Source organism: Schistocerca americana, chromosome 2, assembly GCF_021461395.2.
Source record: "Schistocerca americana isolate TAMUIC-IGC-003095 chromosome 2, iqSchAmer2.1, whole genome shotgun sequence".
In the NCBI taxonomy this organism is placed as follows: Eukaryota; Metazoa; Arthropoda; class Insecta; order Orthoptera; family Acrididae; genus Schistocerca; species Schistocerca americana.
The window spans coordinates 251,172,729-251,199,632 of NC_060120.1; the positions used below are offsets into that span (position 1 = coordinate 251,172,729).

General features: G+C 50.6%; 49 non-coding genes across 49 annotated transcripts; 40 read left to right on the plus strand and 9 right to left on the minus strand.

Annotated features, from left to right (window-relative positions):
- Positions 1-723: 723 nt before the first annotated feature.
- Positions 724-796, plus strand: Trnam-cau. Its single transcript has one exon. It is a non-coding gene; the product is annotated as a tRNA-Met (tRNA).
- Positions 797-4,051: 3,255 nt separating this feature from the next.
- Positions 4,052-4,124, plus strand: Trnam-cau. Its single transcript has one exon. It is a non-coding gene; the product is annotated as a tRNA-Met (tRNA).
- Positions 4,125-4,580: 456 nt separating this feature from the next.
- Positions 4,581-4,652, plus strand: Trnae-uuc. The gene has a single exon. It is a non-coding gene; the product is annotated as a tRNA-Glu (tRNA).
- Positions 4,653-4,908: 256 nt separating this feature from the next.
- Positions 4,909-4,982, plus strand: Trnai-aau. The gene has a single exon. It is a non-coding gene; the product is annotated as a tRNA-Ile (tRNA).
- A 755-nt stretch (positions 4,983-5,737) lies between these two features.
- Positions 5,738-5,809, minus strand: Trnag-ucc. The gene has a single exon. It is a non-coding gene; the product is annotated as a tRNA-Gly (tRNA).
- A 336-nt stretch (positions 5,810-6,145) lies between these two features.
- On the plus strand, positions 6,146-6,216 carry Trnag-gcc. The gene has a single exon. It is a non-coding gene; the product is annotated as a tRNA-Gly (tRNA).
- Positions 6,217-6,511: 295 nt separating this feature from the next.
- Positions 6,512-6,584, plus strand: Trnam-cau. The gene has a single exon. It is a non-coding gene; the product is annotated as a tRNA-Met (tRNA).
- Positions 6,585-7,040: 456 nt separating this feature from the next.
- Trnae-uuc lies at positions 7,041-7,112 on the plus strand. Its single transcript has one exon. It is a non-coding gene; the product is annotated as a tRNA-Glu (tRNA).
- A 256-nt stretch (positions 7,113-7,368) lies between these two features.
- Trnai-aau lies at positions 7,369-7,442 on the plus strand. The gene has a single exon. It is a non-coding gene; the product is annotated as a tRNA-Ile (tRNA).
- Positions 7,443-8,161: 719 nt separating this feature from the next.
- Trnag-ucc lies at positions 8,162-8,233 on the minus strand. The gene has a single exon. It is a non-coding gene; the product is annotated as a tRNA-Gly (tRNA).
- Positions 8,234-8,569: 336 nt separating this feature from the next.
- Trnag-gcc lies at positions 8,570-8,640 on the plus strand. Its single transcript has one exon. It is a non-coding gene; the product is annotated as a tRNA-Gly (tRNA).
- A 295-nt stretch (positions 8,641-8,935) lies between these two features.
- Trnam-cau lies at positions 8,936-9,008 on the plus strand. The gene has a single exon. It is a non-coding gene; the product is annotated as a tRNA-Met (tRNA).
- Positions 9,009-9,464: 456 nt separating this feature from the next.
- On the plus strand, positions 9,465-9,536 carry Trnae-uuc. The gene has a single exon. It is a non-coding gene; the product is annotated as a tRNA-Glu (tRNA).
- Positions 9,537-9,792: 256 nt separating this feature from the next.
- On the plus strand, positions 9,793-9,866 carry Trnai-aau. Its single transcript has one exon. It is a non-coding gene; the product is annotated as a tRNA-Ile (tRNA).
- Positions 9,867-10,585: 719 nt separating this feature from the next.
- Trnag-ucc lies at positions 10,586-10,657 on the minus strand. The gene has a single exon. It is a non-coding gene; the product is annotated as a tRNA-Gly (tRNA).
- Positions 10,658-10,993: 336 nt separating this feature from the next.
- On the plus strand, positions 10,994-11,064 carry Trnag-gcc. Its single transcript has one exon. It is a non-coding gene; the product is annotated as a tRNA-Gly (tRNA).
- Positions 11,065-11,359: 295 nt separating this feature from the next.
- Trnam-cau lies at positions 11,360-11,432 on the plus strand. Its single transcript has one exon. It is a non-coding gene; the product is annotated as a tRNA-Met (tRNA).
- A 456-nt stretch (positions 11,433-11,888) lies between these two features.
- Trnae-uuc lies at positions 11,889-11,960 on the plus strand. The gene has a single exon. It is a non-coding gene; the product is annotated as a tRNA-Glu (tRNA).
- Positions 11,961-12,216: 256 nt separating this feature from the next.
- Trnai-aau lies at positions 12,217-12,290 on the plus strand. Its single transcript has one exon. It is a non-coding gene; the product is annotated as a tRNA-Ile (tRNA).
- Positions 12,291-13,009: 719 nt separating this feature from the next.
- Positions 13,010-13,081, minus strand: Trnag-ucc. Its single transcript has one exon. It is a non-coding gene; the product is annotated as a tRNA-Gly (tRNA).
- A 336-nt stretch (positions 13,082-13,417) lies between these two features.
- Positions 13,418-13,488, plus strand: Trnag-gcc. Its single transcript has one exon. It is a non-coding gene; the product is annotated as a tRNA-Gly (tRNA).
- A 295-nt stretch (positions 13,489-13,783) lies between these two features.
- On the plus strand, positions 13,784-13,856 carry Trnam-cau. The gene has a single exon. It is a non-coding gene; the product is annotated as a tRNA-Met (tRNA).
- Positions 13,857-14,312: 456 nt separating this feature from the next.
- On the plus strand, positions 14,313-14,384 carry Trnae-uuc. Its single transcript has one exon. It is a non-coding gene; the product is annotated as a tRNA-Glu (tRNA).
- A 256-nt stretch (positions 14,385-14,640) lies between these two features.
- On the plus strand, positions 14,641-14,714 carry Trnai-aau. Its single transcript has one exon. It is a non-coding gene; the product is annotated as a tRNA-Ile (tRNA).
- A 720-nt stretch (positions 14,715-15,434) lies between these two features.
- Positions 15,435-15,506, minus strand: Trnag-ucc. Its single transcript has one exon. It is a non-coding gene; the product is annotated as a tRNA-Gly (tRNA).
- A 336-nt stretch (positions 15,507-15,842) lies between these two features.
- On the plus strand, positions 15,843-15,913 carry Trnag-gcc. Its single transcript has one exon. It is a non-coding gene; the product is annotated as a tRNA-Gly (tRNA).
- A 295-nt stretch (positions 15,914-16,208) lies between these two features.
- On the plus strand, positions 16,209-16,281 carry Trnam-cau. The gene has a single exon. It is a non-coding gene; the product is annotated as a tRNA-Met (tRNA).
- Positions 16,282-16,737: 456 nt separating this feature from the next.
- Positions 16,738-16,809, plus strand: Trnae-uuc. The gene has a single exon. It is a non-coding gene; the product is annotated as a tRNA-Glu (tRNA).
- Positions 16,810-17,065: 256 nt separating this feature from the next.
- Trnai-aau lies at positions 17,066-17,139 on the plus strand. Its single transcript has one exon. It is a non-coding gene; the product is annotated as a tRNA-Ile (tRNA).
- A 720-nt stretch (positions 17,140-17,859) lies between these two features.
- Positions 17,860-17,931, minus strand: Trnag-ucc. The gene has a single exon. It is a non-coding gene; the product is annotated as a tRNA-Gly (tRNA).
- Positions 17,932-18,267: 336 nt separating this feature from the next.
- On the plus strand, positions 18,268-18,338 carry Trnag-gcc. The gene has a single exon. It is a non-coding gene; the product is annotated as a tRNA-Gly (tRNA).
- A 295-nt stretch (positions 18,339-18,633) lies between these two features.
- Trnam-cau lies at positions 18,634-18,706 on the plus strand. The gene has a single exon. It is a non-coding gene; the product is annotated as a tRNA-Met (tRNA).
- A 456-nt stretch (positions 18,707-19,162) lies between these two features.
- Trnae-uuc lies at positions 19,163-19,234 on the plus strand. Its single transcript has one exon. It is a non-coding gene; the product is annotated as a tRNA-Glu (tRNA).
- Positions 19,235-19,490: 256 nt separating this feature from the next.
- Trnai-aau lies at positions 19,491-19,564 on the plus strand. The gene has a single exon. It is a non-coding gene; the product is annotated as a tRNA-Ile (tRNA).
- Positions 19,565-20,285: 721 nt separating this feature from the next.
- Trnag-ucc lies at positions 20,286-20,357 on the minus strand. Its single transcript has one exon. It is a non-coding gene; the product is annotated as a tRNA-Gly (tRNA).
- A 336-nt stretch (positions 20,358-20,693) lies between these two features.
- On the plus strand, positions 20,694-20,764 carry Trnag-gcc. Its single transcript has one exon. It is a non-coding gene; the product is annotated as a tRNA-Gly (tRNA).
- Positions 20,765-21,059: 295 nt separating this feature from the next.
- Positions 21,060-21,132, plus strand: Trnam-cau. Its single transcript has one exon. It is a non-coding gene; the product is annotated as a tRNA-Met (tRNA).
- Positions 21,133-21,587: 455 nt separating this feature from the next.
- Positions 21,588-21,659, plus strand: Trnae-uuc. The gene has a single exon. It is a non-coding gene; the product is annotated as a tRNA-Glu (tRNA).
- A 256-nt stretch (positions 21,660-21,915) lies between these two features.
- On the plus strand, positions 21,916-21,989 carry Trnai-aau. Its single transcript has one exon. It is a non-coding gene; the product is annotated as a tRNA-Ile (tRNA).
- A 720-nt stretch (positions 21,990-22,709) lies between these two features.
- Positions 22,710-22,786, minus strand: Trnag-ucc. The gene has a single exon. It is a non-coding gene; the product is annotated as a tRNA-Gly (tRNA).
- A 336-nt stretch (positions 22,787-23,122) lies between these two features.
- Positions 23,123-23,193, plus strand: Trnag-gcc. The gene has a single exon. It is a non-coding gene; the product is annotated as a tRNA-Gly (tRNA).
- Positions 23,194-23,489: 296 nt separating this feature from the next.
- Positions 23,490-23,562, plus strand: Trnam-cau. The gene has a single exon. It is a non-coding gene; the product is annotated as a tRNA-Met (tRNA).
- Positions 23,563-24,018: 456 nt separating this feature from the next.
- On the plus strand, positions 24,019-24,090 carry Trnae-uuc. The gene has a single exon. It is a non-coding gene; the product is annotated as a tRNA-Glu (tRNA).
- Positions 24,091-24,346: 256 nt separating this feature from the next.
- Trnai-aau lies at positions 24,347-24,420 on the plus strand. Its single transcript has one exon. It is a non-coding gene; the product is annotated as a tRNA-Ile (tRNA).
- A 744-nt stretch (positions 24,421-25,164) lies between these two features.
- Trnag-ucc lies at positions 25,165-25,236 on the minus strand. Its single transcript has one exon. It is a non-coding gene; the product is annotated as a tRNA-Gly (tRNA).
- Positions 25,237-25,572: 336 nt separating this feature from the next.
- Positions 25,573-25,643, plus strand: Trnag-gcc. The gene has a single exon. It is a non-coding gene; the product is annotated as a tRNA-Gly (tRNA).
- A 295-nt stretch (positions 25,644-25,938) lies between these two features.
- Positions 25,939-26,011, plus strand: Trnam-cau. The gene has a single exon. It is a non-coding gene; the product is annotated as a tRNA-Met (tRNA).
- A 456-nt stretch (positions 26,012-26,467) lies between these two features.
- On the plus strand, positions 26,468-26,539 carry Trnae-uuc. Its single transcript has one exon. It is a non-coding gene; the product is annotated as a tRNA-Glu (tRNA).
- A 256-nt stretch (positions 26,540-26,795) lies between these two features.
- On the plus strand, positions 26,796-26,869 carry Trnai-aau. Its single transcript has one exon. It is a non-coding gene; the product is annotated as a tRNA-Ile (tRNA).
- The last annotated feature ends 35 nt before the right edge of the window (positions 26,870-26,904 follow it).

Sequence of the window (26,904 nt, forward strand, 5' to 3'; positions counted from 1 at the left end):
CTCCAAGAATGGACATGGACGTTATTGTGTTTTTAAAGAAGAACTTTCCTAAGAATTTTAGTTACTAGTCGCCTGTGGCTTCTTTTAGGTTGGCTATTTTCTATTTTAATTTGACATTTTCACTGTCGGAAGAGGTACAGTGTCTTTTACTATGCATTCCATGGATGGACAGAAGATTTGATTTTGTGGAAGAATTTTCGTTTATTTATTGATTTTCACATCATGATCCAAGAGAGAAGCCGTCAGCGACGAGCGTATACCAGAACAGATACGATAGCGTTGAAGCTCGCCGAAGAAGGCATATTTTGGTGAGAGCAAGGAGGGCTATAAGGGGAGTTGGGAGGCCCTAAAAAAAAAGAAAAAAAAAGAAATTTGATAGAATACTCGCCTGCCACGCGGGCGGCCCGGGTTCGATTCTCGGACGATGCATCATTTTGTTTTTTCTCCGATAGTGGTGCTGCGTGTCTTTCGCACTCGAACTGCGTGAGCCATGAGAATGAACCGCGGGATTTCCGTGTGGAAATAACCAAACATGCAGCGCGCACGACTACTCGTTTGCACGCTTGCGTGCTATTGTACGTACTGGTGTCGGCCTAGCAGAGCAATTTGCCTATTGCTCGGGGAATGCACGTGTAGCAACAGAAAAAAAGAGCCAGGAAGTGCAGTCTCTCTACCACTGGTTTTCGGTACTCACCGAGATTCCAGAAGGTGTGGCGACCACCTGCGTCGGTAGCGCAGTAGGCAGCGCGTAAGTCTCATAATCTTAAGGTCGTGAGTTCGATCCTTACCCGGGGCATTTAATTTACTTTCGTTCACAGCTAAATTGACGGCTCTGGGGTTGCGAAGGAGCGAAACACTATGCAGCCTGTTATCCACAAGCCTTCAACGACTCAGCGTGAAAATGTTAACTTCCTGTTAATACTACTTGCAGTTCTTTTGTCAAATTTTCAAGAAAAAAGTATTAGTAATAAAACTGAATTTCGTATGATATAACATGTAAAGTCACACAATGTACGACCCGCTATATTGAGACAGGCAGCAGGTCTTTACTTGTGAAATAAGTAAATAAATATTACTACTTATAGCTTTGCTTTTCCTCCTACACCTGTAACAACGAGGCCAAAAGCAATGGATTTTGTCTGCACATATAGGGACATTTTAGCCCACGCAGCAACAACTAGGAGATCCGCAGCCGTAATCTCTGTCGATTTCCACAAGGCTTTCGACAGGATCAGTCACCGGTACCTGCTGAAAACTATCGCACGCCTCGGATTCGGACCAAAATTCGGAAGAACAATCAAGAATGTCATCACAAATGCCACCTCAAAAATAACAGCAAACGGATGGACTTCCAAGTCAATAAGATTGGGAAGATCCGTCAGGCAAGGATGTCCATTATCGGTGGCACTTTTCACAATAGCTCTCGACCCCCTACTACGAAAACTAACAGCTGAAATCGGAGGATACATAATGGGTGCAACAAACATCGCATGTATGGCCTCTGCCGACGACATGAGCATTTTCATCCAAAACGAGGAAGATCTAGAAATAATCCAGCCTATCATGGAATCCTTTGAATGAGGTTCAGGTGCCAAAACGAATCCGAGGAAGACAGTGCTACTACCAATAGGCAACGGCAGAGTGCGACCATCGAGACAGTGGTACCGAGTGACAAACAACCACAGGGCACTTGGAGTGGAACTACAACAGTGCCCATTGAAAATGGCAGCACAAAACTGGCGCAGCGTCTTGAACACAACGAGAGGGCTCGCGAGGACACACGCGAATCGGAGCCTGACGCTGAGCCAAAGAGTGCAGTTGGTAAACGAAACGACCCTGTCGAAAGCGTGGTACATGGCCCAAATACTATGTGCTCCGACAGAAATTGCGCGAGCGATAGGAGGCGCGGCGTACTGTCTGCTGTGGAGGCGAGAAATCTTCAAGGTCTCCCAGGCGACGTGTTTCCTGTCGAGGGATGAAGGCGGACTCGGACTGACGGACGTAAAAACAAAATGCGCGGCACTGCTCCTACACCGTGCGATGAAAATGGCAAACCAGAACAACAACAGCATAACGTCCAGCATGATCAACGAATATAAACCGGAATCTGAAGAGGCTCCTGTAGACACTACCCACATTCCATTCAAGTTGCGGCACATAAAACAGATGGCAATCGCCAAGAGTTACATCACCGCGGTTGTTGCCAACCCACAACAAAGAACGGCGAGAAAGGTTTACAGCGCTCTGAGGGGGAAGGCAAGCAAGTCCAAAATAGAGAGGAGACTTCCAGATCACGACTGGCCACAGGTCTGGACGAACGTCTCGGAACGGATACTTCCTGAGCACGCCAGGGACACGTGGTATAAAATCATCCACCAAACAGTGCCGACAAATGAAAAACTAGTACGCATGAAAATGCGGGAATCCCCAAACTGCGAACTCTGCAACCAGACCGACACCATCGAGCATCGTTTCGGTTGCAGAGAGAGCGAGGAAATATGGGTGACAGCGAGAAGAATGATCACCCACATCAACAGAACCGACGAGATGGCGATACATGTCACAGCTGTCACTGTCCCGGACTCGAAGCCTTTCCCCAACGCAAAACGCCTGGCCACAATGTGGATCATCGCCATGACGGCACACGCCATCGTCAGCAAACGGCAGACCGACAAGGCGCAGTTTCTCACGGACCTGTGGGAGGAACACAGGAGGGCCAAACAACGCTCCAAGTACCGAGAAACCTTCCAGAACTTCCTGCAGGTCCCGCTGGACGCCGCCTGCCGAGACGCCTTCAACACGACGTGACCGACGCCCTCCCACAACACCCACACCCCAGTCGCTGAGGACGTCGCCCACCGATCCCTCCAAAGGCCCGACGACAAGAGTGGTGCAGCGCGGAAAGCGGTACGAAAATGTGCGCAAAGTGAAAGTGTGTATGTGTAGCAGTGCCAAAGTGGGAGTGACGTGTGCCATTTGTAGTCATACAGTGTCCAATAGCCAAATAAAGCAGGCAAAAGGAAATGATCAGCCATTAATTTAGTGCAAAGGATACAAAGAAGTGTTCCAAGAAAACAACAAAATGTCAAACAGTGTATTTCATGTAATTAATGTGTTCTCTCACTCACATTCTCTCTCTCTCTCTCTCGCTCTCTCCACTCAAGGTACGTTTTTCCTCTCTCTTATCTTTTTTTGTTTTTTGATTTGATGTGTTTTATTCCTGTGATATATATATATATATATATATATATATATATATATATATATATATATATAAATTTCGGCCCATCATGTGCCTAAACGTAGCATGCCCCTTTGTGACTAACAATAATTGTAACATTAGACATTCTTTGCACCAAACTCCGTAAAAACTGTTGCGTCCACCCTTATGCAGTACATTAATAATCTCCTGCAGTCACAAATTTACTCACATAGATGTTGTGGTCTGTATTCCCCATTTCGTCTTTGGCAAACATATAGCGAACTTGCCAAAAAAGGTCCATTTCAAACACCATAGAAGAAAACATTTTTTATTTTAAATTAAAAAATTTAAAAAAAATCAAAGTAACGCATGTTTGTAATTAAAAAGACATAAACAACCGACAGGAAAACAGTCAGTGAATAAAAGTGTTGTAACTCAACGAAAAAACTACTCAAAGAACAAACAGAACAGCAAACGAAAAAATGAATATAACGATTCAATAATCAAGCACACCATTTCACGTAAAGATCTGTAATTGTTAAAAATTGTAAATAAAAGTTTATATACGTTACAGTATGCCAAGTCGCGCCGTGCGGCCACAGTGAAATGAAGGAGCGTGTTGTAAAATTATCAACAAAGAAAAAAAAAAAAGAAGTGTACTAGTAATAAAACTGAATTTGTCTGACAGAACATGTAACATCAGACAATACATGATAAAAGGCAGCAGGTATTTACTTGAGGCATAAGTAATGCACGTGTAGCAACAGAAAAAAATGAGCCAGGAAGTGCAGACTCTCTACCACTGGTATTTGGTACTTACCGAGATTCCAGAATGCGTGGCCATCACCTGCCTCGGTAGCGCAGTAGGCAGCGCGTAAGTCTCATAATCTTAAGGTCGTGAGTTCGATCTTCACCCGGGGCATTTAATTTACTTTCGTCCACACCTAAATCGACGGCTCTGGGGTTTGCGAAGGAGCGAAACACTTTGTACATTGTTATCCTCAAGGCTTCAACGACTCAGCGTGATAATGTTTACTTCCCGTTATTACTACTTGCAGTTCTTATGTAAAATTTTCAAGGAAAAAAGTACTAGTAATAAAACTGAATTTCGTACGATATAACGTGTAAAGTCACACAATGTATGACCTGCTGTATGATGACAGGCAGCAGGTATTTACTTGCGAAATAAGTAAATAAATATTACTACTTACAGCTTTGCTTTTCCTCCTACCCCTGTAACAACGAGGCATAAAGCAATGGATTGTGACTTTTGCCATGCGCGCCTCGCCATGGGCGCGCGAAAAGATGCTCGCAAACAGGGAAAGTGCGACACGGAAAGCGAGTGGACCGGGTGTAAACCCCGAAGGAAATGCGCGCGTCCGGTGTGGTCTAGTGGCTAGGATACCTGGCTTTCACCCAGGAGGCCCGGGTTCGATTCCCGGTACCGGAACGGAATTTTTCGGCAAAAGTCACGACAAGTTTTGACCCTGCGAAAGGCTGTTTCACGTCCTCCTCGCATTATAGCTACTGGTTCATAAACGTCAGCTGAAAACAGTCGAGAGAAACGGGCACGCAATGAAATTACTACGAGCAGCGGAATAAAGGGAGAAGAGACGCTGGTCCACTGTTGGGCTGCTACCATAGAAATGTTACATGGCAATACGCAGAGCTATTCCCGCGAAGCGATGGAAGACTGTCTGCACCGAGGCCCGTTAGCTCAGTCGGTTAGAGCGTCGTGCTAATAACGGGAAGGTCGTGGGTTCGATCCCCCCACGGGCCACTACGATTTCACTCTTTCAAAAAGGCAACGCCGATTTCGGCGGGGAAGTATGCTAACAAAGAAATCGTCACATTGTGTGGGAGCTGATAGGGGACCAGAACGCGACTTGTCGGGACGCGCTAAAACACTTCACTGGTCACAGCACGGTGAACACACAGTTCCTCGTCCGATCACCGCTACTGCGCGAAGCTGGGCGTTGTCAGTGCTTGGGCGGGTGACCGCCTGCGAACACAGGGCACTGCCGACAGTTTCAATTCGTATTTCTCTTTCCTCTTCGGTTTCGGAGCTGCAGCGCTATTCGGTCAAGGGCACTGGCGCCACGTTTTGCCTCTCGGTATGCCAAGTCGCGCCGTGCGGCCACAGTGAAATGAAGGAGCGTGTTGTAAAATTTTCAACAAAGAAAAAAAAAAAAAAAAAAAAAAGAAGTGTACTAGTAATAAAACTGAATTTGTCTGACAGAACATGTAACATCAGACAATACATGATAACAGGCAGCAGGTATTTACTTGAGGCATAAGTAATGTGGTGACCGCCTCGCCATACCTCTCTCAGTCGTTTCGCGTGCTTGTCCTCTTGATATAGGCCGATTGGAGAGCGTCAGCTCTCGCGTCAGCTGAGCAAAGTCGAGACAAGTCGAGACTCAAGGGGAATCGACGCACACACTATAGGGTGGCCTGCAGCGAGTAAGAGGGGGAAAGAAACATTAATTTAAAGACGCGTGGCAAAAGTACTCATACGCAAAAGTAAAAGACGGATGCGGTGGCCGGGAATCGAACCCGGATCAACTGCTTGGAAGGCAACTATGCTGACCATTACACCACCACCGCACGGTTTCCGTCCGCGCACGCCGCGCTGTGTCTGCTTCCCGCCTGTCGGCGGCGGCTCAAGGTGGTCGTAGCTGTAGGCGCATTACGGGGTAGGCGAGCGCATCCAGACAGCGTCTCTACGCACATTTCGCGTCCTTTGGCAAGAGTCGTCGCGTGCGTGCGCCGCAAGAGTACTTAGGCGATCGCGTTCGGGCGTCATTTTTAAGCAGTGCAGTGCAGTTCAGGATTCAGCGTGTGTAGCATTCTCTCGAGAGGATGCGACGGCGCTGGACGGCAGTCCCACTTTCCCCTCAGACGTCTGCCGCGGAAAGCACCAGGAAGCTGTGAACTAGCTGAGCATCGGTGGTTCAGTGGTAGAATGCTCGCCTGCCACGCGGGCGGCCCGGGTTCGATTCCCGGCCGATGCATCATTTTGTTTTTTCTCCGATAGTGGTGCTGCGTGTCTTTCGCACTCGAACTGCGTGAGCCATGAGACTGAACCGCGGGATTTCCGTGTGGGAATAACCAAACATGCAGCGCGCACGACTGCTCGTTTGAACTGTTGTGCGCTATTGTACATACTGGCGTCGGCCTAGCATCGCAAGTTGCCTGTCGCGCCGGGAATGCACGTGTAGCAACAGAAAAAAATGAGCCAGGAAGTGCAGACTCTCTACCACTGGTATTTGGTACTTACCGAGATTCCAGAATGCGTGGCCATCACCTGCCTCGGTAGCGCAGTGGGCAGCGCGTAAGTCTCATAATCTTAAGGTCGTGAGTTCGATCCTCACCCGGGGCATTTAATTTACTTTCGTCCACACCTAAATCGACGGCTCTGGGGTTTGCGAAGGAGCGAAACACTTTGTACATTGTTATCCTCAAGGCTTCAACGACTCAGCGTGATAATGTTTACTTCCCGTTATTACTACTTGCAGTTCTTATGTAAAATTTTCAAGGAAAAAAGTACTAGTAATAAAACTGAATTTCGTACGATATAACGTGTAAAGTCACACAATGTATGACCTGCTGTATGATGACAGGCAGCAGGTATTTACTTGCGAAATAAGTAAATAAATATTACTACTTACAGCTTTGCTTTTCCTCCTACCCCTGTAACAACGAGGCATAAAGCAATGGATTGTGACTTTTGCCATGCGCGCCTCGCCATGGGCGCGCGAAAAGATGCTCGCAAACAGGGAAAGTGCGACACGGAAAGCGAGTGGACCGGGTGTAAACCCCGAAGGAAATGCGCGCGTCCGGTGTGGTCTAGTGGCTAGGATACCTGGCTTTCACCCAGGAGGCCCGGGTTCGATTCCCGGTACCGGAACGGAATTTTTCGGCAAAAGTCACGACAAGTTTTGACCCTGCGAAAGGCTGTTTCACGTCCTCCTCGCATTATAGCTACTGGTTCATAAACGTCAGCTGAAAACAGTCGAGAGAAACGGGCACGCAATGAAATTACTACGAGCAGCGGAATAAAGGGAGAAGAGACGCTGGTCCACTGTTGGGCTGCTACCATAGAAATGTTACATGGCAATACGCAGAGCTATTCCCGCGAAGCGATGGAAGACTGTCTGCACCGAGGCCCGTTAGCTCAGTCGGTTAGAGCGTCGTGCTAATAACGGGAAGGTCGTGGGTTCGATCCCCCCACGGGCCACTACGATTTCACTCTTTCAAAAAGGCAACGCCGATTTCGGCGGGGAAGTATGCTAACACAGAAATCGTCACATTGTGTGGGAGCTGATAGGGGACCAGAACGCGACTTGTCGGGACGCGCTAAAACACTTCACTGGTCACAGCACGGTGAACACACAGTTCCTCGTCCGATCACCGCTACTGCGCGAAGCTGGGCGTTGTCAGTGCTTGGGCGGGTGACCGCCTGCGAACACAGGGCACTGCCGACAGTTTCAATTCGTATTTCTCTTTCCTCTTCGGTTTCGGAGCTGCAGCGCTATTCGGTCAAGGGCACTGGCGCCACGTTTTGCCTCTCGGTATGCCAAGTCGCGCCGTGCGGCCACAGTGAAATGAAGGAGCGTGTTGTAAAATTTTCAACAAAGAAAAAAAAAAAAAAAAAAAGAAGTGTACTAGTAATAAAACTGAATTTGTCTGACAGAACATGTAACATCAGACAATACATGATAACAGGCAGCAGGTATTTACTTGAGGCATAAGTAATGTGGTGACCGCCTCGCCATACCTCTCTCAGTCGTTTCGCGTGCTTGTCCTCTTGATATAGGCCGATTGGAGAGCGTCAGCTCTCGCGTCAGCTGAGCAGAGTCTCGACAATAGGGTGGCCTGCAGCGAGTAAGAGGGGGAAAGAAACATTAATTTAAAGACGCGTGGCAAAAGTACTCATACGCAAAAGTAAAAGACGGCTGCGGTGGCCGGGAATCGAACCCGGATCAACTGCTTGGAAGGCAACTATGCTGACCATTACACCACCACCGCACGGTTTCCGTCCGCGCACGCCGCGCTGTGTCTGCTTCCCGCCTGTCGGCGGCGGCTCAAGGTGGTCGTAGCTGTAGGCGCATTACGGGGTAGGCGAGCGCATCCAGACAGCGTCTCTACGCACATTTCGCGTCCTTTGGCAAGAGTCGTCGCGTGCGTGCGCCGCAAGAGTACTTAGGCGATCGCGTTCGGGCGTCATTTTTAAGCAGTGCAGTGCAGTTCAGGATTCAGCGTGTGTAGCATTCTCTCGAGAGGATGCGACGGCGCTGGACGGCAGTCCCACTTTCCCCTCAGACGTCTGCCGCGGAAAGCACCAGGAAGCTGTGAACTAGCTGAGCATCGGTGGTTCAGTGGTAGAATGCTCGCCTGCCACGCGGGCGGCCCGGGTTCGATTCCCGGCCGATGCATCATTTTGTTTTTTCTCCGATAGTGGTGCTGCGTGTCTTTCGCACTCGAACTGCGTGAGCCATGAGACTGAACCGCGGGATTTCCGTGTGGGAATAACCAAACATGCAGCGCGCACGACTGCTCGTTTGAACTGTTGTGCGCTATTGTACATACTGGCGTCGGCCTAGCATCGCAAGTTGCCTGTCGCGCCGGGAATGCACGTGTAGCAACAGAAAAAAATGAGCCAGGAAGTGCAGACTCTCTACCACTGGTATTTGGTACTTACCGAGATTCCAGAATGCGTGGCCATCACCTGCCTCGGTAGCGCAGTGGGCAGCGCGTAAGTCTCATAATCTTAAGGTCGTGAGTTCGATCCTCACCCGGGGCATTTAATTTACTTTCGTCCACACCTAAATCGACGGCTCTGGGGTTTGCGAAGGAGCGAAACACTTTGTACATTGTTATCCTCAAGGCTTCAACGACTCAGCGTGATAATGTTTACTTCCCGTTATTACTACTTGCAGTTCTTATGTAAAATTTTCAAGGAAAAAAGTACTAGTAATAAAACTGAATTTCGTACGATATAACGTGTAAAGTCACACAATGTATGACCTGCTGTATGATGACAGGCAGCAGGTATTTACTTGCGAAATAAGTAAATAAATATTACTACTTACAGCTTTGCTTTTCCTCCTACCCCTGTAACAACGAGGCATAAAGCAATGGATTGTGACTTTTGCCATGCGCGCCTCGCCATGGGCGCGCGAAAAGATGCTCGCAAACAGGGAAAGTGCGACACGGAAAGCGAGTGGACCGGGTGTAAACCCCGAAGGAAATGCGCGCGTCCGGTGTGGTCTAGTGGCTAGGATACCTGGCTTTCACCCAGGAGGCCCGGGTTCGATTCCCGGTACCGGAACGGAATTTTTCGGCAAAAGTCACGACAAGTTTTGACCCTGCGAAAGGCTGTTTCACGTCCTCCTCGCATTATAGCTACTGGTTCATAAACGTCAGCTGAAAACAGTCGAGAGAAACGGGCACGCAATGAAATTACTACGAGCAGCGGAATAAAGGGAGAAGAGACGCTGGTCCACTGTTGGGCTGCTACCATAGAAATGTTACATGGCAATACGCAGAGCTATTCCCGCGAAGCGATGGAAGACTGTCTGCACCGAGGCCCGTTAGCTCAGTCGGTTAGAGCGTCGTGCTAATAACGGGAAGGTCGTGGGTTCGATCCCCCCACGGGCCACTACGATTTCACTCTTTCAAAAAGGCAACGCCGATTTCGGCGGGGAAGTATGCTAACACAGAAATCGTCACATTGTGTGGGAGCTGATAGGGGACCAGAACGCGACTTGTCGGGACGCGCTAAAACACTTCACTGGTCACAGCACGGTGAACACACAGTTCCTCGTCCGATCACCGCTACTGCGCGAAGCTGGGCGTTGTCAGTGCTTGGGCGGGTGACCGCCTGCGAACACAGGGCACTGCCGACAGTTTCAATTCGTATTTCTCTTTCCTCTTCGGTTTCGGAGCTGCAGCGCTATTCGGTCAAGGGCACTGGCGCCACGTTTTGCCTCTCGGTATGCCAAGTCGCGCCGTGCGGCCACAGTGAAATGAAGGAGCGTGTTGTAAAATTTTCAACAAAGAAAAAAAAAAAAAAAAAAAGAAGTGTACTAGTAATAAAACTGAATTTGTCTGACAGAACATGTAACATCAGACAATACATGATAACAGGCAGCAGGTATTTACTTGAGGCATAAGTAATGTGGTGACCGCCTCGCCATACCTCTCTCAGTCGTTTCGCGTGCTTGTCCTCTTGATATAGGCCGATTGGAGAGCGTCAGCTCTCGCGTCAGCTGAGCAGAGTCTCGACAATAGGGTGGCCTGCAGCGAGTAAGAGGGGGAAAGAAACATTAATTTAAAGACGCGTGGCAAAAGTACTCATACGCAAAAGTAAAAGACGGCTGCGGTGGCCGGGAATCGAACCCGGATCAACTGCTTGGAAGGCAACTATGCTGACCATTACACCACCACCGCACGGTTTCCGTCCGCGCACGCCGCGCTGTGTCTGCTTCCCGCCTGTCGGCGGCGGCTCAAGGTGGTCGTAGCTGTAGGCGCATTACGGGGTAGGCGAGCGCATCCAGACAGCGTCTCTACGCACATTTCGCGTCCTTTGGCAAGAGTCGTCGCGTGCGTGCGCCGCAAGAGTACTTAGGCGATCGCGTTCGGGCGTCATTTTTAAGCAGTGCAGTGCAGTTCAGGATTCAGCGTGTGTAGCATTCTCTCGAGAGGATGCGACGGCGCTGGACGGCAGTCCCACTTTCCCCTCAGACGTCTGCCGCGGAAAGCACCAGGAAGCTGTGAACTAGCTGAGCATCGGTGGTTCAGTGGTAGAATGCTCGCCTGCCACGCGGGCGGCCCGGGTTCGATTCCCGGCCGATGCATCATTTTGTTTTTTCTCCGATAGTGGTGCTGCGTGTCTTTCGCACTCGAACTGCGTGAGCCATGAGACTGAACCGCGGGATTTCCGTGTGGGAATAACCAAACATGCAGCGCGCACGACTGCTCGTTTGAACTGTTGTGCGCTATTGTACATACTGGCGTCGGCCTAGCATCGCAAGTTGCCTGTCGCGCCGGGAATGCACGTGTAGCAACAGAAAAAAATGAGCCAGGAAGTGCAGACTCTCTACCACTGGTATTTGGTACTTACCGAGATTCCAGAATGCGTGGCCATCACCTGCCTCGGTAGCGCAGTGGGCAGCGCGTAAGTCTCATAATCTTAAGGTCGTGAGTTCGATCCTCACCCGGGGCATTTAATTTACTTTCGTCCACACCTAAATCGACGGCTCTGGGGTTTGCGAAGGAGCGAAACACTTTGTACATTGTTATCCTCAAGGCTTCAACGACTCAGCGTGATAATGTTTACTTCCCGTTATTACTACTTGCAGTTCTTATGTAAAATTTTCAAGGAAAAAAGTACTAGTAATAAAACTGAATTTCGTACGATATAACGTGTAAAGTCACACAATGTATGACCTGCTGTATGATGACAGGCAGCAGGTATTTACTTGCGAAATAAGTAAATAAATATTACTACTTACAGCTTTGCTTTTCCTCCTACCCCTGTAACAACGAGGCATAAAGCAATGGATTGTGACTTTTGCCATGCGCGCCTCGCCATGGGCGCGCGAAAAGATGCTCGCAAACAGGGAAAGTGCGACACGGAAAGCGAGTGGACCGGGTGTAAACCCCGAAGGAAATGCGCGCGTCCGGTGTGGTCTAGTGGCTAGGATACCTGGCTTTCACCCAGGAGGCCCGGGTTCGATTCCCGGTACCGGAACGGAATTTTTCGGCAAAAGTCACGACAAGTTTTGACCCTGCGAAAGGCTGTTTCACGTCCTCCTCGCATTATAGCTACTGGTTCATAAACGTCAGCTGAAAACAGTCGAGAGAAACGGGCACGCAATGAAATTACTACGAGCAGCGGAATAAAGGGAGAAGAGACGCTGGTCCACTGTTGGGCTGCTACCATAGAAATGTTACATGGCAATACGCAGAGCTATTCCCGCGAAGCGATGGAAGACTGTCTGCACCGAGGCCCGTTAGCTCAGTCGGTTAGAGCGTCGTGCTAATAACGGGAAGGTCGTGGGTTCGATCCCCCCACGGGCCACTACGATTTCACTCTTTCAAAAAGGCAACGCCGATTTCGGCGGGGAAGTATGCTAACACAGAAATCGTCACATTGTGTGGGAGCTGATAGGGGACCAGAACGCGACTTGTCGGGACGCGCTAAAACACTTCACTGGTCACAGCACGGTGAACACACAGTTCCTCGTCCGATCACCGCTACTGCGCGAAGCTGGGCGTTGTCAGTGCTTGGGCGGGTGACCGCCTGCGAACACAGGGCACTGCCGACAGTTTCAATTCGTATTTCTCTTTCCTCTTCGGTTTCGGAGCTGCAGCGCTATTCGGTCAAGGGCACTGGCGCCACGTTTTGCCTCTCGGTATGCCAAGTCGCGCCGTGCGGCCACAGTGAAATGAAGGAGCGTGTTGTAAAATTTTCAACAAAGAAAAAAAAAAAAAAAAAAAGAAGTGTACTAGTAATAAAACTGAATTTGTCTGACAGAACATGTAACATCAGACAATACATGATAACAGGCAGCAGGTATTTACTTGAGGCATAAGTAATGTGGTGACCGCCTCGCCATACCTCTCTCAGTCGTTTCGCGTGCTTGTCCTCTTGATATAGGCCGATTGGAGAGCGTCAGCTCTCGCGTCAGCTGAGCAGAGTCTCGACAATAGGGTGGCCTGCAGCGAGTAAGAGGGGGAAAGAAACATTAATTTAAAGACGCGTGGCAAAAGTACTCATACGCAAAAGTAAAAGACGGCTGCGGTGGCCGGGAATCGAACCCGGATCAACTGCTTGGAAGGCAACTATGCTGACCATTACACCACCACCGCACGGTTTCCGTCCGCGCACGCCGCGCTGTGTCTGCTTCCCGCCTGTCGGCGGCGGCTCAAGGTGGTCGTAGCTGTAGGCGCATTACGGGGTAGGCGAGCGCATCCAGACAGCGTCTCTACGCACATTTCGCGTCCTTTGGCAAGAGTCGTCGCGTGCGTGCGCCGCAAGAGTACTTAGGCGATCGCGTTCGGGCGTCATTTTTAAGCAGTGCAGTGCAGTTCAGGATTCAGCGTGTGTAGCATTCTCTCGAGAGGATGCGACGGCGCTGGACGGCAGTCCCACTTTCCCCTCAGACGTCTGCCGCGGAAAGCACCAGGAAGCTGTGAACTAGCTGAGCATCGGTGGTTCAGTGGTAGAATGCTCGCCTGCCACGCGGGCGGCCCGGGTTCGATTCCCGGCCGATGCATCATTTTGTTTTTTCTCCGATAGTGGTGCTGCGTGTCTTTCGCACTCGAACTGCGTGAGCCATGAGACTGAACCGCGGGATTTCCGTGTGGGAATAACCAAACATGCAGCGCGCACGACTGCTCGTTTGAACTGTTGTGCGCTATTGTACATACTGGCGTCGGCCTAGCATCGCAAGTTGCCTGTCGCGCCGGGAATGCACGTGTAGCAACAGAAAAAAATGAGCCAGGAAGTGCAGACTCTCTACCACTGGTATTTGGTACTTACCGAGATTCCAGAATGCGTGGCCATCACCTGCCTCGGTAGCGCAGTGGGCAGCGCGTAAGTCTCATAATCTTAAGGTCGTGAGTTCGATCCTCACCCGGGGCATTTAATTTACTTTCGTCCACACCTAAATCGACGGCTCTGGGGTTTGCGAAGGAGCGAAACACTTTGTACATTGTTATCCTCAAGGCTTCAACGACTCAGCGTGATAATGTTTACTTCCCGTTATTACTACTTGCAGTTCTTATGTAAAATTTTCAAGGAAAAAAGTACTAGTAATAAAACTGAATTTCGTACGATATAACGTGTAAAGTCACACAATGTATGACCTGCTGTATGATGACAGGCAGCAGGTATTTACTTGCGAAATAAGTAAATAAATATTACTACTTACAGCTTTGCTTTTCCTCCTACCCCTGTAACAACGAGGCATAAAGCAATGGATTGTGACTTTTGCCATGCGCGCCTCGCCATGGGCGCGCGAAAAGATGCTCGCAAACAGGGAAAGTGCGACACGGAAAGCGAGTGGACCGGGTGTAAACCCCGAAGGAAATGCGCGCGTCCGGTGTGGTCTAGTGGCTAGGATACCTGGCTTTCACCCAGGAGGCCCGGGTTCGATTCCCGGTACCGGAACGGAATTTTTCGGCAAAAGTCACGACAAGTTTTGACCCTGCGAAAGGCTGTTTCACGTCCTCCTCGCATTATAGCTACTGGTTCATAAACGTCAGCTGAAAACAGTCGAGAGAAACGGGCACGCAATGAAATTACTACGAGCAGCGGAATAAAGGGAGAAGAGACGCTGGTCCACTGTTGGGCTGCTACCATAGAAATGTTACATGGCAATACGCAGAGCTATTCCCGCGAAGCGATGGAAGACTGTCTGCACCGAGGCCCGTTAGCTCAGTCGGTTAGAGCGTCGTGCTAATAACGGGAAGGTCGTGGGTTCGATCCCCCCACGGGCCACTACGATTTCACTCTTTCAAAAAGGCAACGCCGATTTCGGCGGGGAAGTATGCTAACACAGAAATCGTCACATTGTGTGGGAGCTGATAGGGGACCAGAACGCGACTTGTCGGGACGCGCTAAAACACTTCACTGGTCACAGCACGGTGAACACACAGTTCCTCGTCCGATCACCGCTACTGCGCGAAGCTGGGCGTTGTCAGTGCTTGGGCGGGTGACCGCCTGCGAACACAGGGCACTGCCGACAGTTTCAATTCGTATTTCTCTTTCCTCTTCGGTTTCGGAGCTGCAGCGCTATTCGGTCAAGGGCACTGGCGCCACGTTTTGCCTCTCGGTATGCCAAGTCGCGCCGTGCGGCCACAGTGAAATGAAGGAGCGTGTTGTAAAATTTTCAACAAAGAAAAAAAAAAAAAAAAAAAAGAAGTGTACTAGTAATAAAACTGAATTTGTCTGACAGAACATGTAACATCAGACAATACATGATAACAGGCAGCAGGTATTTACTTGAGGCATAAGTAATGTGGTGACCGCCTCGCCATACCTCTCTCAGTCGTTTCGCGTGCTTGTCCTCTTGATATAGGCCGATTGGAGAGCGTCAGCTCTCGCGTCAGCTGAGCAGAGTCTCGACAATAGGGTGGCCTGCAGCGAGTAAGAGGGGGAAAGAAACATTAATTTAAAGACGCGTGGCAAAAGTACTCATACGCAAAAGTAAAAGACGGCTGCGGTGGCCGGGAATCGAACCCGGATCAACTGCTTGGAAGGCAACTATGCTGACCATTACACCACCACCGCACGGTTTCCGTCCGCGCACGCCGCGCTGTGTCTGCTTCCCGCCTGTCGGCGGCGGCTCAAGGTGGTCGTAGCTGTAGGCGCATTACGGGGTAGGCGAGCGCATCCAGACAGCGTCTCTACGCACATTTCGCGTCCTTTGGCAAGAGTCGTCGCGTGCGTGCGCCGCAAGAGTACTTAGGCGATCGCGTTCGGGCGTCATTTTTAAGCAGTGCAGTGCAGTTCAGGATTCAGCGTGTGTAGCATTCTCTCGAGAGGATGCGACGGCGCTGGACGGCAGTCCCACTTTCCCCTCAGACGTCTGCCGCGGAAAGCACCAGGAAGCTGTGAACTAGCTGAGCATCGGTGGTTCAGTGGTAGAATGCTCGCCTGCCACGCGGGCGGCCCGGGTTCGATTCCCGGCCGATGCATCATTTTGTTTTTTCTCCGATAGTGGTGCTGCGTGTCTTTCGCACTCGAACTGCGTGAGCCATGAGACTGAACCGCGGGATTTCCGTGTGGGAATAACCAAACATGCAGCGCGCACGACTGCTCGTTTGAACTGTTGTGCGCTATTGTACATACTGGCGTCGGCCTAGCATCGCAAGTTGCCTGTCGCGCCGGGAATGCACGTGTAGCAACAGAAAAAAATGAGCCAGGAAGTGCAGACTCTCTACCACTGGTATTTGGTACTTACCGAGATTCCAGAATGCGTGGCCATCACCTGCCTCGGTAGCGCAGTGGGCAGCGCGTAAGTCTCATAATCTTAAGGTCGTGAGTTCGATCCTCACCCGGGGCATTTAATTTACTTTCGTCCACACCTAAATCGACGGCTCTGGGGTTTGCGAAGGAGCGAAACACTTTGTACATTGTTATCCTCAAGGCTTCAACGACTCAGCGTGATAATGTTTACTTCCCGTTATTACTACTTGCAGTTCTTATGTAAAATTTTCAAGGAAAAAAGTACTAGTAATAAAACTGAATTTCGTACGATATAACGTGTAAAGTCACACAATGTATGACCTGCTGTATGATGACAGGCAGCAGGTATTTACTTGCGAAATAAGTAAATAAATATTACTACTTACAGCTTTGCTTTTCCTCCTACCCCTGTAACAACGAGGCATAAAGCAATGGATTGTGACTTTTGCCATGCGCGCCTCGCCATGGGCGCGCGAAAAGATGCTCGCAAACAGGGAAAGTGCGACACGGAAAGCGAGTGGACCGGGTGTAAACCCCGAAGGAAATGCGCGCGTCCGGTGTGGTCTAGTGGCTAGGATACCTGGCTTTCACCCAGGAGGCCCGGGTTCGATTCCCGGTACCGGAACGGAATTTTTCGGCAAAAGTCACGACAAGTTTTGACCCTGCGAAAGGCTGTTTCACGTCCTCCTCGCATTATAGCTACTGGTTCATAAACGTCAGCTGAAAACAGTCGAGAGAAACGGGCACGCAATGAAATTACTACGAGCAGCGGAATAAAGGGAGAAGAGACGCTGGTCCACTGTTGGGCTGCTACCATAGAAATGTTACATGGCAATACGCAGAGCTATTCCCGCGAAGCGATGGAAGACTGTCTGCACCGAGGCCCGTTAGCTCAGTCGGTTAGAGCGTCGTGCTAATAACGGGAAGGTCGTGGGTTCGATCCCCCCACGGGCCACTACGATTTCACTCTTTCAAAAAGGCAACGCCGATTTCGGCGGGGAAGTATGCTAACACAGAAATCGTCACATTGTGTGGGAGCTGATAGGGGACCAGAACGCGACTTGTCGGGACGCGCTAAAACACTTCACTGGTCACAGCACGGTGAACACACAGTTCCTCGTCCGATCACCGCTACTGCGCGAAGCTGGGCGTTGTCAGTGCTTGGGCGGGTGACCGCCTGCGAACACAGGGCACTGCCGACAGTTTCAATTCGTATTTCTCTTTCCTCTTCGGTTTCGGAGCTGCAGCGCTATTCGGTCAAGGGCACTGGCGCCACGTTTTGCCTCTCGGTATGCCAAGTCGCGCCGTGCGGCCACAGTGAAATGAAGGAGCGTGTTGTAAAATTTTCAACAAAGAAAAAAAAAAAAAAAAAAAAGAAGTGTACTAGTAATAAAACTGAATTTGTCTGACAGAACATGTAACATCAGACAATACATGATAACAGGCAGCAGGTATTTACTTGAGGCATAAGTAATGTGGTGACCGCCTCGCCATACCTCTCTCAGTCGTTTCGCGTGCTTGTCCTCTTGATATAGGCCGATTGGAGAGCGTCAGCTCTCGCGTCAGCTGAGCAGAGTCTCGACAATAGGGTGGCCTGCAGCGAGTAAGAGGGGGAAAGAAACATTAATTTAAAGACGCGTGGCAAAAGTACTCATACGCAAAAGTAAAAGACGGCTGCGGTGGCCGGGAATCGAACCCGGATCAACTGCTTGGAAGGCAACTATGCTGACCATTACACCACCACCGCACGGTTTCCGTCCGCGCACGCCGCGCTGTGTCTGCTTCCCGCCTGTCGGCGGCGGCTCAAGGTGGTCGTAGCTGTAGGCGCATTACGGGGTAGGCGAGCGCATCCAGACAGCGTCTCTACGCACATTTCGCGTCCTTTGGCAAGAGTCGTCGCGTGCGTGCGCCGCAAGAGTACTTAGGCGATCGCGTTCGGGCGTCATTTTTAAGCAGTGCAGTGCAGTTCAGGATTCAGCGTGTGTAGCATTCTCTCGAGAGGATGCGACGGCGCTGGACGGCAGTCCCACTTTCCCCTCAGACGTCTGCCGCGGAAAGCACCAGGAAGCTGTGAACTAGCTGAGCATCGGTGGTTCAGTGGTAGAATGCTCGCCTGCCACGCGGGCGGCCCGGGTTCGATTCCCGGCCGATGCATCATTTTGTTTTTTCTCCGATAGTGGTGCTGCGTGTCTTTCGCACTCGAACTGCGTGAGCCATGAGACTGAACCGCGGGATTTCCGTGTGGGAATAACCAAACATGCAGCGCGCACGACTGCTCGTTTGAACTGTTGTGCGCTATTGTACATACTGGCGTCGGCCTAGCATCGCAAGTTGCCTGTCGCGCCGGGAATGCACGTGTAGCAACAGAAAAAAATGAGCCAGGAAGTGCAGACTCTCTACCACTGGTATTTGGTACTTACCGAGATTCCAGAATGCGTGGCCATCACCTGCCTCGGTAGCGCAGTGGGCAGCGCGTAAGTCTCATAATCTTAAGGTCGTGAGTTCGATCCTCACCCGGGGCATTTAATTTACTTTCGTCCACACCTAAATCGACGGCTCTGGGGTTTGCGAAGGAGCGAAACACTTTGTACATTGTTATCCTCAAGGCTTCAACGACTCAGCGTGATAATGTTTACTTCCCGTTATTACTACTTGCAGTTCTTATGTAAAATTTTCAAGGAAAAAAGTACTAGTAATAAAACTGAATTTCGTACGATATAACGTGTAAAGTCACACAATGTATGACCTGCTGTATGATGACAGGCAGCAGGTATTTACTTGCGAAATAAGTAAATAAATATTACTACTTACAGCTTTGCTTTTCCTCCTACCCCTGTAACAACGAGGCATAAAGCAATGGATTGTGACTTTTGCCATGCGCGCCTCGCCATGGGCGCGCGAAAAGATGCTCGCAAACAGGGAAAGTGCGACACGGAAAGCGAGTGGACCGGGTGTAAACCCCGAAGGAAATGCGCGCGTCCGGTGTGGTCTAGTGGCTAGGATACCTGGCTTTCACCCAGGAGGCCCGGGTTCGATTCCCGGTACCGGAACGGAATTTTTCGGCAAAAGTCACGACAAGTTTTGACCCTGCGAAAGGCTGTTTCACGTCCTCCTCGCATTATAGCTACTGGTTCATAAACGTCAGCTGAAAACAGTCGAGAGAAACGGGCACGCAATGAAATTACTACGAGCAGCGGAATAAAGGGAGAAGAGACGCTGGTCCACTGTTGGGCTGCTACCATAGAAATGTTACATGGCAATACGCAGAGCTATTCCCGCGAAGCGATGGAAGACTGTCTGCACCGAGGCCCGTTAGCTCAGTCGGTTAGAGCGTCGTGCTAATAACGGGAAGGTCGTGGGTTCGATCCCCCCACGGGCCACTACGATTTCACTCTTTCAAAAAGGCAACGCCGATTTCGGCGGGGAAGTATGCTAACACAGAAATCGTCACATTGTGTGGGAGCTGATAGGGGACCAGAACGCGACTTGTCGGGACGCGCTAAAACACTTCACTGGTCACAGCACGGTGAACACACAGTTCCTCGTCCGATCACCGCTACTGCGCGAAGCTGGGCGTTGTCAGTGCTTGGGCGGGTGACCGCCTGCGAACACAGGGCACTGCCGACAGTTTCAATTCGTATTTCTCTTTCCTCTTCGGTTTCGGAGCTGCAGCGCTATTCGGTCAAGGGCACTGGCGCCACGTTTTGCCTCTCGGTATGCCAAGTCGCGCCGTGCGGCCACAGTGAAATGAAGGAGCGTGTTGTAAAATTTTCAACAAAGAAAAAAAAAAAAAAAAAAAAAGAAGTGTACTAGTAATAAAACTGAATTTGTCTGACAGAACATGTAACATCAGACAATACATGATAACAGGCAGCAGGTATTTACTTGAGGCATAAGTAATGTGGTGACCGCCTCGCCATACCTCTCTCAGTCGTTTCGCGTGCTTGTCCTCTTGATATAGGCCGATTGGAGAGCGTCAGCTCTCGCGTCAGCTGAGCAGAGTCTCGACAATAGGGTGGCCTGCAGCGAGTAAGAGGGGGAAAGAAACATTAATTTAAAGACGCGTGGCAAAAGTACTCATACGCAAAAGTAAAAGACGGCTGCGGTGGCCGGGAATCGAACCCGGATCAACTGCTTGGAAGGCAACTATGCTGACCATTACACCACCACCGCACGGTTTCCGTCCGCGCACGCCGCGCTGTGTCTGCTTCCCGCCTGTCGGCGGCGGCTCAAGGTGGTCGTAGCTGTAGGCGCATTACGGGGTAGGCGAGCGCATCCAGACAGCGTCTCTACGCACATTTCGCGTCCTTTGGCAAGAGTCGTCGCGTGCGTGCGCCGCAAGAGTACTTAGGCGATCGCGTTCGGGCGTCATTTTTAAGCAGTGCAGTGCAGTTCAGGATTCAGCGTGTGTAGCATTCTCTCGAGAGGATGCGACGGCGCTGGACGGCAGTCCCACTTTCCCCTCAGACGTCTGCCGCGGAAAGCACCAGGAAGCTGTGAACTAGCTGAGCATCGGTGGTTCAGTGGTAGAATGCTCGCCTGCCACGCGGGCGGCCCGGGTTCGATTCCCGGCCGATGCATCATTTTGTTTTTTCTCCGATAGTGGTGCTGCGTGTCTTTCGCACTCGAACTGCGTGAGCCATGAGACTGAACCGCGGGATTTCCGTGTGGGAATAACCAAACATGCAGCGCGCACGACTGCTCGTTTGAACTGTTGTGCGCTATTGTACATACTGGCGTCGGCCTAGCATCGCAAGTTGCCTGTCGCGCCGGGAATGCACGTGTAGCAACAGAAAAAAATGAGCCAGGAAGTGCAGACTCTCTACCACTGGTATTTGGTACTTACCGAGATTCCAGAATGCGTGGCCATCACCTGCCTCGGTAGCGCAGTGGGCAGCGCGTAAGTCTCATAATCTTAAGGTCGTGAGTTCGATCCTCACCCGGGGCATTTAATTTACTTTCGTCCACACCTAAATCGACGGCTCTGGGGTTTGCGAAGGAGCGAAACACTTTGTACATTGTTATCCTCAAGGCTTCAACGACTCAGCGTGATAATGTTTACTTCCCGTTATTACTACTTGCAGTTCTTATGTAAATTTTCAAGGAAAAAAGTACTAGTAATAAAACTGAATTTCGTACGATATAACGTGTAAAGTCACACAATGTATGACCTGCTGTATGATGACAGGCAGCAGGTATTTACTTGCGAAATAAGTAAATAAATATTACTACTTACAGCTTTGCTTTTCCTCCTACCCCTGTAACAACGAGGCATAAAGCAATGGATTGTGACTTTTGCCATGCGCGCCTCGCCATGGGCGCGCGAAAAGATGCTCGCAAACAGGGAAAGTGCGACACGGAAAGCGAGTGGACCGGGTGTAAACCCCGAAGGAAATGCGCGCGTCCGGTGTGGTCTAGTGGCTAGGATACCTGGCTTTCACCCAGGAGGCCCGGGTTCGATTCCCGGTACCGGAACGGAATTTTTCGGCAAAAGTCACGACAAGTTTTGACCCTGCGAAAGGCTGTTTCACGTCCTCCTCGCATTATAGCTACTGGTTCATAAACGTCAGCTGAAAACAGTCGAGAGAAACGGGCACGCAATGAAATTACTACGAGCAGCGGAATAAAGGGAGAAGAGACGCTGGTCCACTGTTGGGCTGCTACCATAGAAATGTTACATGGCAATACGCAGAGCTATTCCCGCGAAGCGATGGAAGACTGTCTGCACCGAGGCCCGTTAGCTCAGTCGGTTAGAGCGTCGTGCTAATAACGGGAAGGTCGTGGGTTCGATCCCCCCACGGGCCACTACGATTTCACTCTTTCAAAAAGGCAACGCCGATTTCGGCGGGGAAGTATGCTAACACAGAAATCGTCACATTGTGTGGGAGCTGATAGGGGACCAGAACGCGACTTGTCGGGACGCGCTAAAACACTTCACTGGTCACAGCACGGTGAACACACAGTTCCTCGTCCGATCACCGCTACTGCGCGAAGCTGGGCGTTGTCAGTGCTTGGGCGGGTGACCGCCTGCGAACACAGGGCACTGCCGACAGTTTCAATTCGTATTTCTCTTTCCTCTTCGGTTTCGGAGCTGCAGCGCTATTCGGTCAAGGGCACTGGCGCCACGTTTTGCCTCTCGGTATGCCAAGTCGCGCCGTGCGGCCACAGTGAAATGAAGGAGCGTGTTGTAAAATTTTCAACAAAGAAAAAAAAAAAAAAAAAAAAAGAAGTGTACTAGTAATAAAACTGATTTGTCTGACAGAACATGTAACATCAGACAATACATGATAACAGGCAGCAGGTATTTACTTGAGGCATAAGTAATGTGGTGACCGCCTCGCCATACCTCTCTCAGTCGTTTCGCGTGCTTGTCCTCTTGATATAGGCCGATTGGAGAGCGTCAGCTCTCGCGTCAGCTGAGCAGAGTCTCGACAATAGGGTGGCCTGCAGCGAGTAAGAGGGGGAAAGAAACATTAATTTAAAGACGCGTGGCAAAAGTACTCATACGCAAAAGTAAAAGACGGCTGCGGTGGCCGGGAATCGAATCGAACCCGGATCAACTGCTTGGAAGGCAACTATGCTGACCATTACACCACCACCGCACGGTTTCCGTCCGCGCACGCCGCGCTGTGTCTGCTTCCCGCCTGTCGGCGGCGGCTCAAGGTGGTCGTAGCTGTAGGCGCATTACGGGGTAGGCGAGCGCATCCAGACAGCGTCTCTACGCACATTTCGCGTCCTTTGGCAAGAGTCGTCGCGTGCGTGCGCCGCAAGAGTACTTAGGCGATCGCGTTCGGGCGTCATTTTTAAGCAGTGCAGTGCAGTTCAGGATTCAGCGTGTGTAGCATTCTCTCGAGAGGATGCGACGGCGCTGGACGGCAGTCCCACTTTCCCCTCAGACGTCTGCCGCGGAAAGCACCAGGAAGCTGTGAACTAGCTGAGCATCGGTGGTTCAGTGGTAGAATGCTCGCCTGCCACGCGGGCGGCCCGGGTTCGATTCCCGGCCGATGCATCATTTTGTTTTTTCTCCGATAGTGGTGCTGCGTGTCTTTCGCACTCGAACTGCGTGAGCCATGAGACTGAACCGCGGGATTTCCGTGTGGGAATAACCAAACATGCAGCGCGCACGACTGCTCGTTTGAACTGTTGTGCGCTATTGTACATACTGGCGTCGGCCTAGCATCGCAAGTTGCCTGTCGCGCCGGGAATGCACGTGTAGCAACAGAAAAAAAATGAGCCAGGAAGTGCAGACTCTCTACCACTGGTATTTGGTACTTACCGAGATTCCAGAATGCGTGGCCATCACCTGCCTCGGTAGCGCAGTAGGCAGCGCGTAAGTCTCATAATCTTAAGGTCGTGAGTTCGATCCTCACCCGGGGCATTTAATTTACTTTCGTCCACACCTAAATCGACGGCTCTGGGGTTTGCGAAGGAGCGAAACACTTTGTACATTGTTATCCTCAAGGCTTCAACGACTCAGCGTGATAATGTTTACTTCCCGTTATTACTACTTGCAGTTCTTATGTAAAATTTTCAAGGAAAAAAGTACTAGTAATAAAACTGAATTTCGTACGATATAACGTGTAAAGTCACACAATGTATGACCTGCTGTATGATGACAGGCAGCAGGTATTTACTTGCGAAATAAGTAAATAAATATTACTACTTACAGCTTTGCTTTTCCTCCTACCCCTGTAACAACGAGGCATAAAGCAATGGATTGTGACTTTTGCCATGCGCGCCTCGCCATGGGCGCGCGAAAAGATGCTCGCAAACAGGGAAAGTGCGACACGGAAAGCGAGTGGACCGGGTGTAAACCCCGAAGGAAATGCGCGCGTCCGGTGTGGTCTAGTGGCTAGGATACCTGGCTTTCACCCAGGAGGCCCGGGTTCGATTCCCGGTACCGGAACGGAATTTTTCGGCAAAAGTCACGACAAGTTTTGACCCTGCGAAAGGCTGTTTCACGTCCTCCTCGCATTATAGCTACTGGTTCATAAACGTCAGCTGAAAACAGTCGAGAGAAACGGGCACGCAATGAAATTACTACGAGCAGCGGAATAAAGGGAGAAGAGACGCTGGTCCACTGTTGGGCTGCTACCATAGAAATGTTACATGGCAATACGCAGAGCTATTCCCGCGAAGCGATGGAAGACTGTCTGCACCGAGGCCCGTTAGCTCAGTCGGTTAGAGCGTCGTGCTAATAACGGGAAGGTCGTGGGTTCGATCCCCCCACGGGCCACTACGATTTCACTCTTTCAAAAAGGCAACGCCGATTTCGGCGGGGAAGTATGCTAACAAAGAAATCGTCACATTGTGTGGGAGCTGATAGGGGACCAGAACGCGACTTGTCGGGACGCGCTAAAACACTTCACTGGTCACAGCACGGTGAACACACAGTTCCTCGTCCGATCACCGCTACTGCGCGAAGCTGGGCGTTGTCAGTGCTTGGGCGGGTGACCGCCTGCGAACACAGGGCACTGCCGACAGTTTCAATTCGTATTTCTCTTTCCTCTTCGGTTTCGGAGCTGCAGCGCTATTCGGTCAAGGGCACTGGCGCCACGTTTTGCCTCTCGGTATGCCAAGTCGCGCCGTGCGGCCAACAGTGAAATGAAGGAGCGTGTTGTAAAATTTTCAACAAAGAAAAAAAAAAGAAGTGTACTAGTAATAAAACTGAATTTGTCTGACAGAACATGTAACATCAGACAATACATGATAACAGGCAGCAGGTATTTACTTGAGGCATAAGTAATGTGGTGACCGCCTCGCCATACCTCTCTCAGTCGTTTCGCGTGCTTGTCCTCTTGATATAGGCCGATTGGAGAGCGTCAGCTCTCGCGTCAGCTGAGCAAAGTCGAGACAAGTCGAGACTCAAGGGGAATCGACGCACACACTATAGGGTGGCCTGCAGCGAGTAAGAGGGGGAAAGAAACATTAATTTAAAGACGCGTGGCAAAAGTACTCATACGCAAAAGTAAAAGACGGCTGCGGTGGCCGGGAATCGAACCCGGATCAACTGCTTGGAAGGCAACTATGCTGACCATTACACCACCACCGCACGGTTTCCGTCCGCGCACGCCGCGCTGTGTCTGCTTCCCGCCTGTCGGCGGCGGCTCAAGGTGGTCGTAGCTGTAGGCGCATTACGGGGTAGGCGAGCGCATCCAGACAGCGTCTCTACGCACATTTCGCGTCCTTTGGCAAGAGTCGTCGCGTGCGTGCGCCGCAAGAGTACTTAGGCGATCGCGTTCGGGCGTCATTTTTAAGCAGTGCAGTGCAGTTCAGGATTCAGCGTGTGTAGCATTCTCTCGAGAGGATGCGACGGCGCTGGACGGCAGTCCCACTTTCCCCTCAGACGTCTGCCGCGGAAAGCACCAGGAAGCTGTGAACTAGCTGAGCATCGGTGGTTCAGTGGTAGAATGCTCGCCTGCCACGCGGGCGGCCCGGGTTCGATTCCCGGCCGATGCATCATTTTGTTTTTTCTCCGATAGTGGTGCTGCGTGTCTTTCGCACTCGAACTGCGTGAGCCATGAGACTGAACCGCGGGATTTCCGTGTGGGAATAACCAAACATGCAGCGCGCACGACTGCTCGTTTGAACTGTTGTGCGCTATTGTACATACTGGCGTCGGCCTAGCATCGCAAGTTGCCTGTCGCGCCGGGAATGCACGTGTAGCAACAGAAAAAAATGAGCCAGGAAGTGCAGACTCTCTACCACTGGTATTTGGTACTTACCGAGATTCCAGAATGCGTGGCCATCACCTGCCTCGGTAGCGCAGTAGGCAGCGCGTAAGTCTCATAATCTTAAGGTCGTGAGTTCGATCCTCACCCGGGGCATTTAATTTACTTTCGTCCACACCTAAATCGACGGCTCTGGGGTTTGCGAAGGAGCGAAACACTTTGTACATTGTTATCCTCAAGGCTTCAACGACTCAGCGTGATAATGTTTACTTCCCGTTATTACTACTTGCAGTTCTTATGTAAAATTTTCAAGGAAAAAAGTACTAGTAATAAAACTGAATTTCGTACGATATAACGTGTAAAGTCACACAATGTATGACCTGCTGTATGATGACAGGCAGCAGGTATTTACTTGCGAAATAAGTAAATAAATATTACTACTTACAGCTTTGCTTTTCCTCCTACCCCTGTAACAACGAGGCATAAAGCAATGGATTGTGACTTTTGCCATGCGCGCCTCGCCATGGGCGCGCGAAAAGATGCTCGCAAACAGGGAAAGTGCGACACGGAAAGCGAGTGGACCGGGTGTAAACCCCGAAGGAAATGCGCGCGTCCGGTGTGGTCTAGTGGCTAGGATACCTGGCTTTCACCCAGGAGGCCCGGGTTCGATTCCCGGTACCGGAACGGAATTTTTCGGCAAAAGTCACGACAAGTTTTGACCCTGCGAAAGGCTGTTTCACGTCCTCCTCGCATTATAGCTACTGGTTCATAAACGTCAGCTGAAAACAGTCGAGAGAAACGGGCACGCAATGAAATTACTACGAGCAGCGGAATAAAGGGAGAAGAGACGCTGGTCCACTGTTGGGCTGCTACCATAGAAATGTTACATGGCAATACGCAGAGCTATTCCCGCGAAGCGATGGAAGACTGTCTGCACCGAGGCCCGTTAGCTCAGTCGGTTAGAGCGTCGTGCTAATAACGGGAAGGTCGTGGGTTCGATCCCCCCACGGGCCACTACGATTTCACTCTTTCAAAAAGGCAACGCCGAT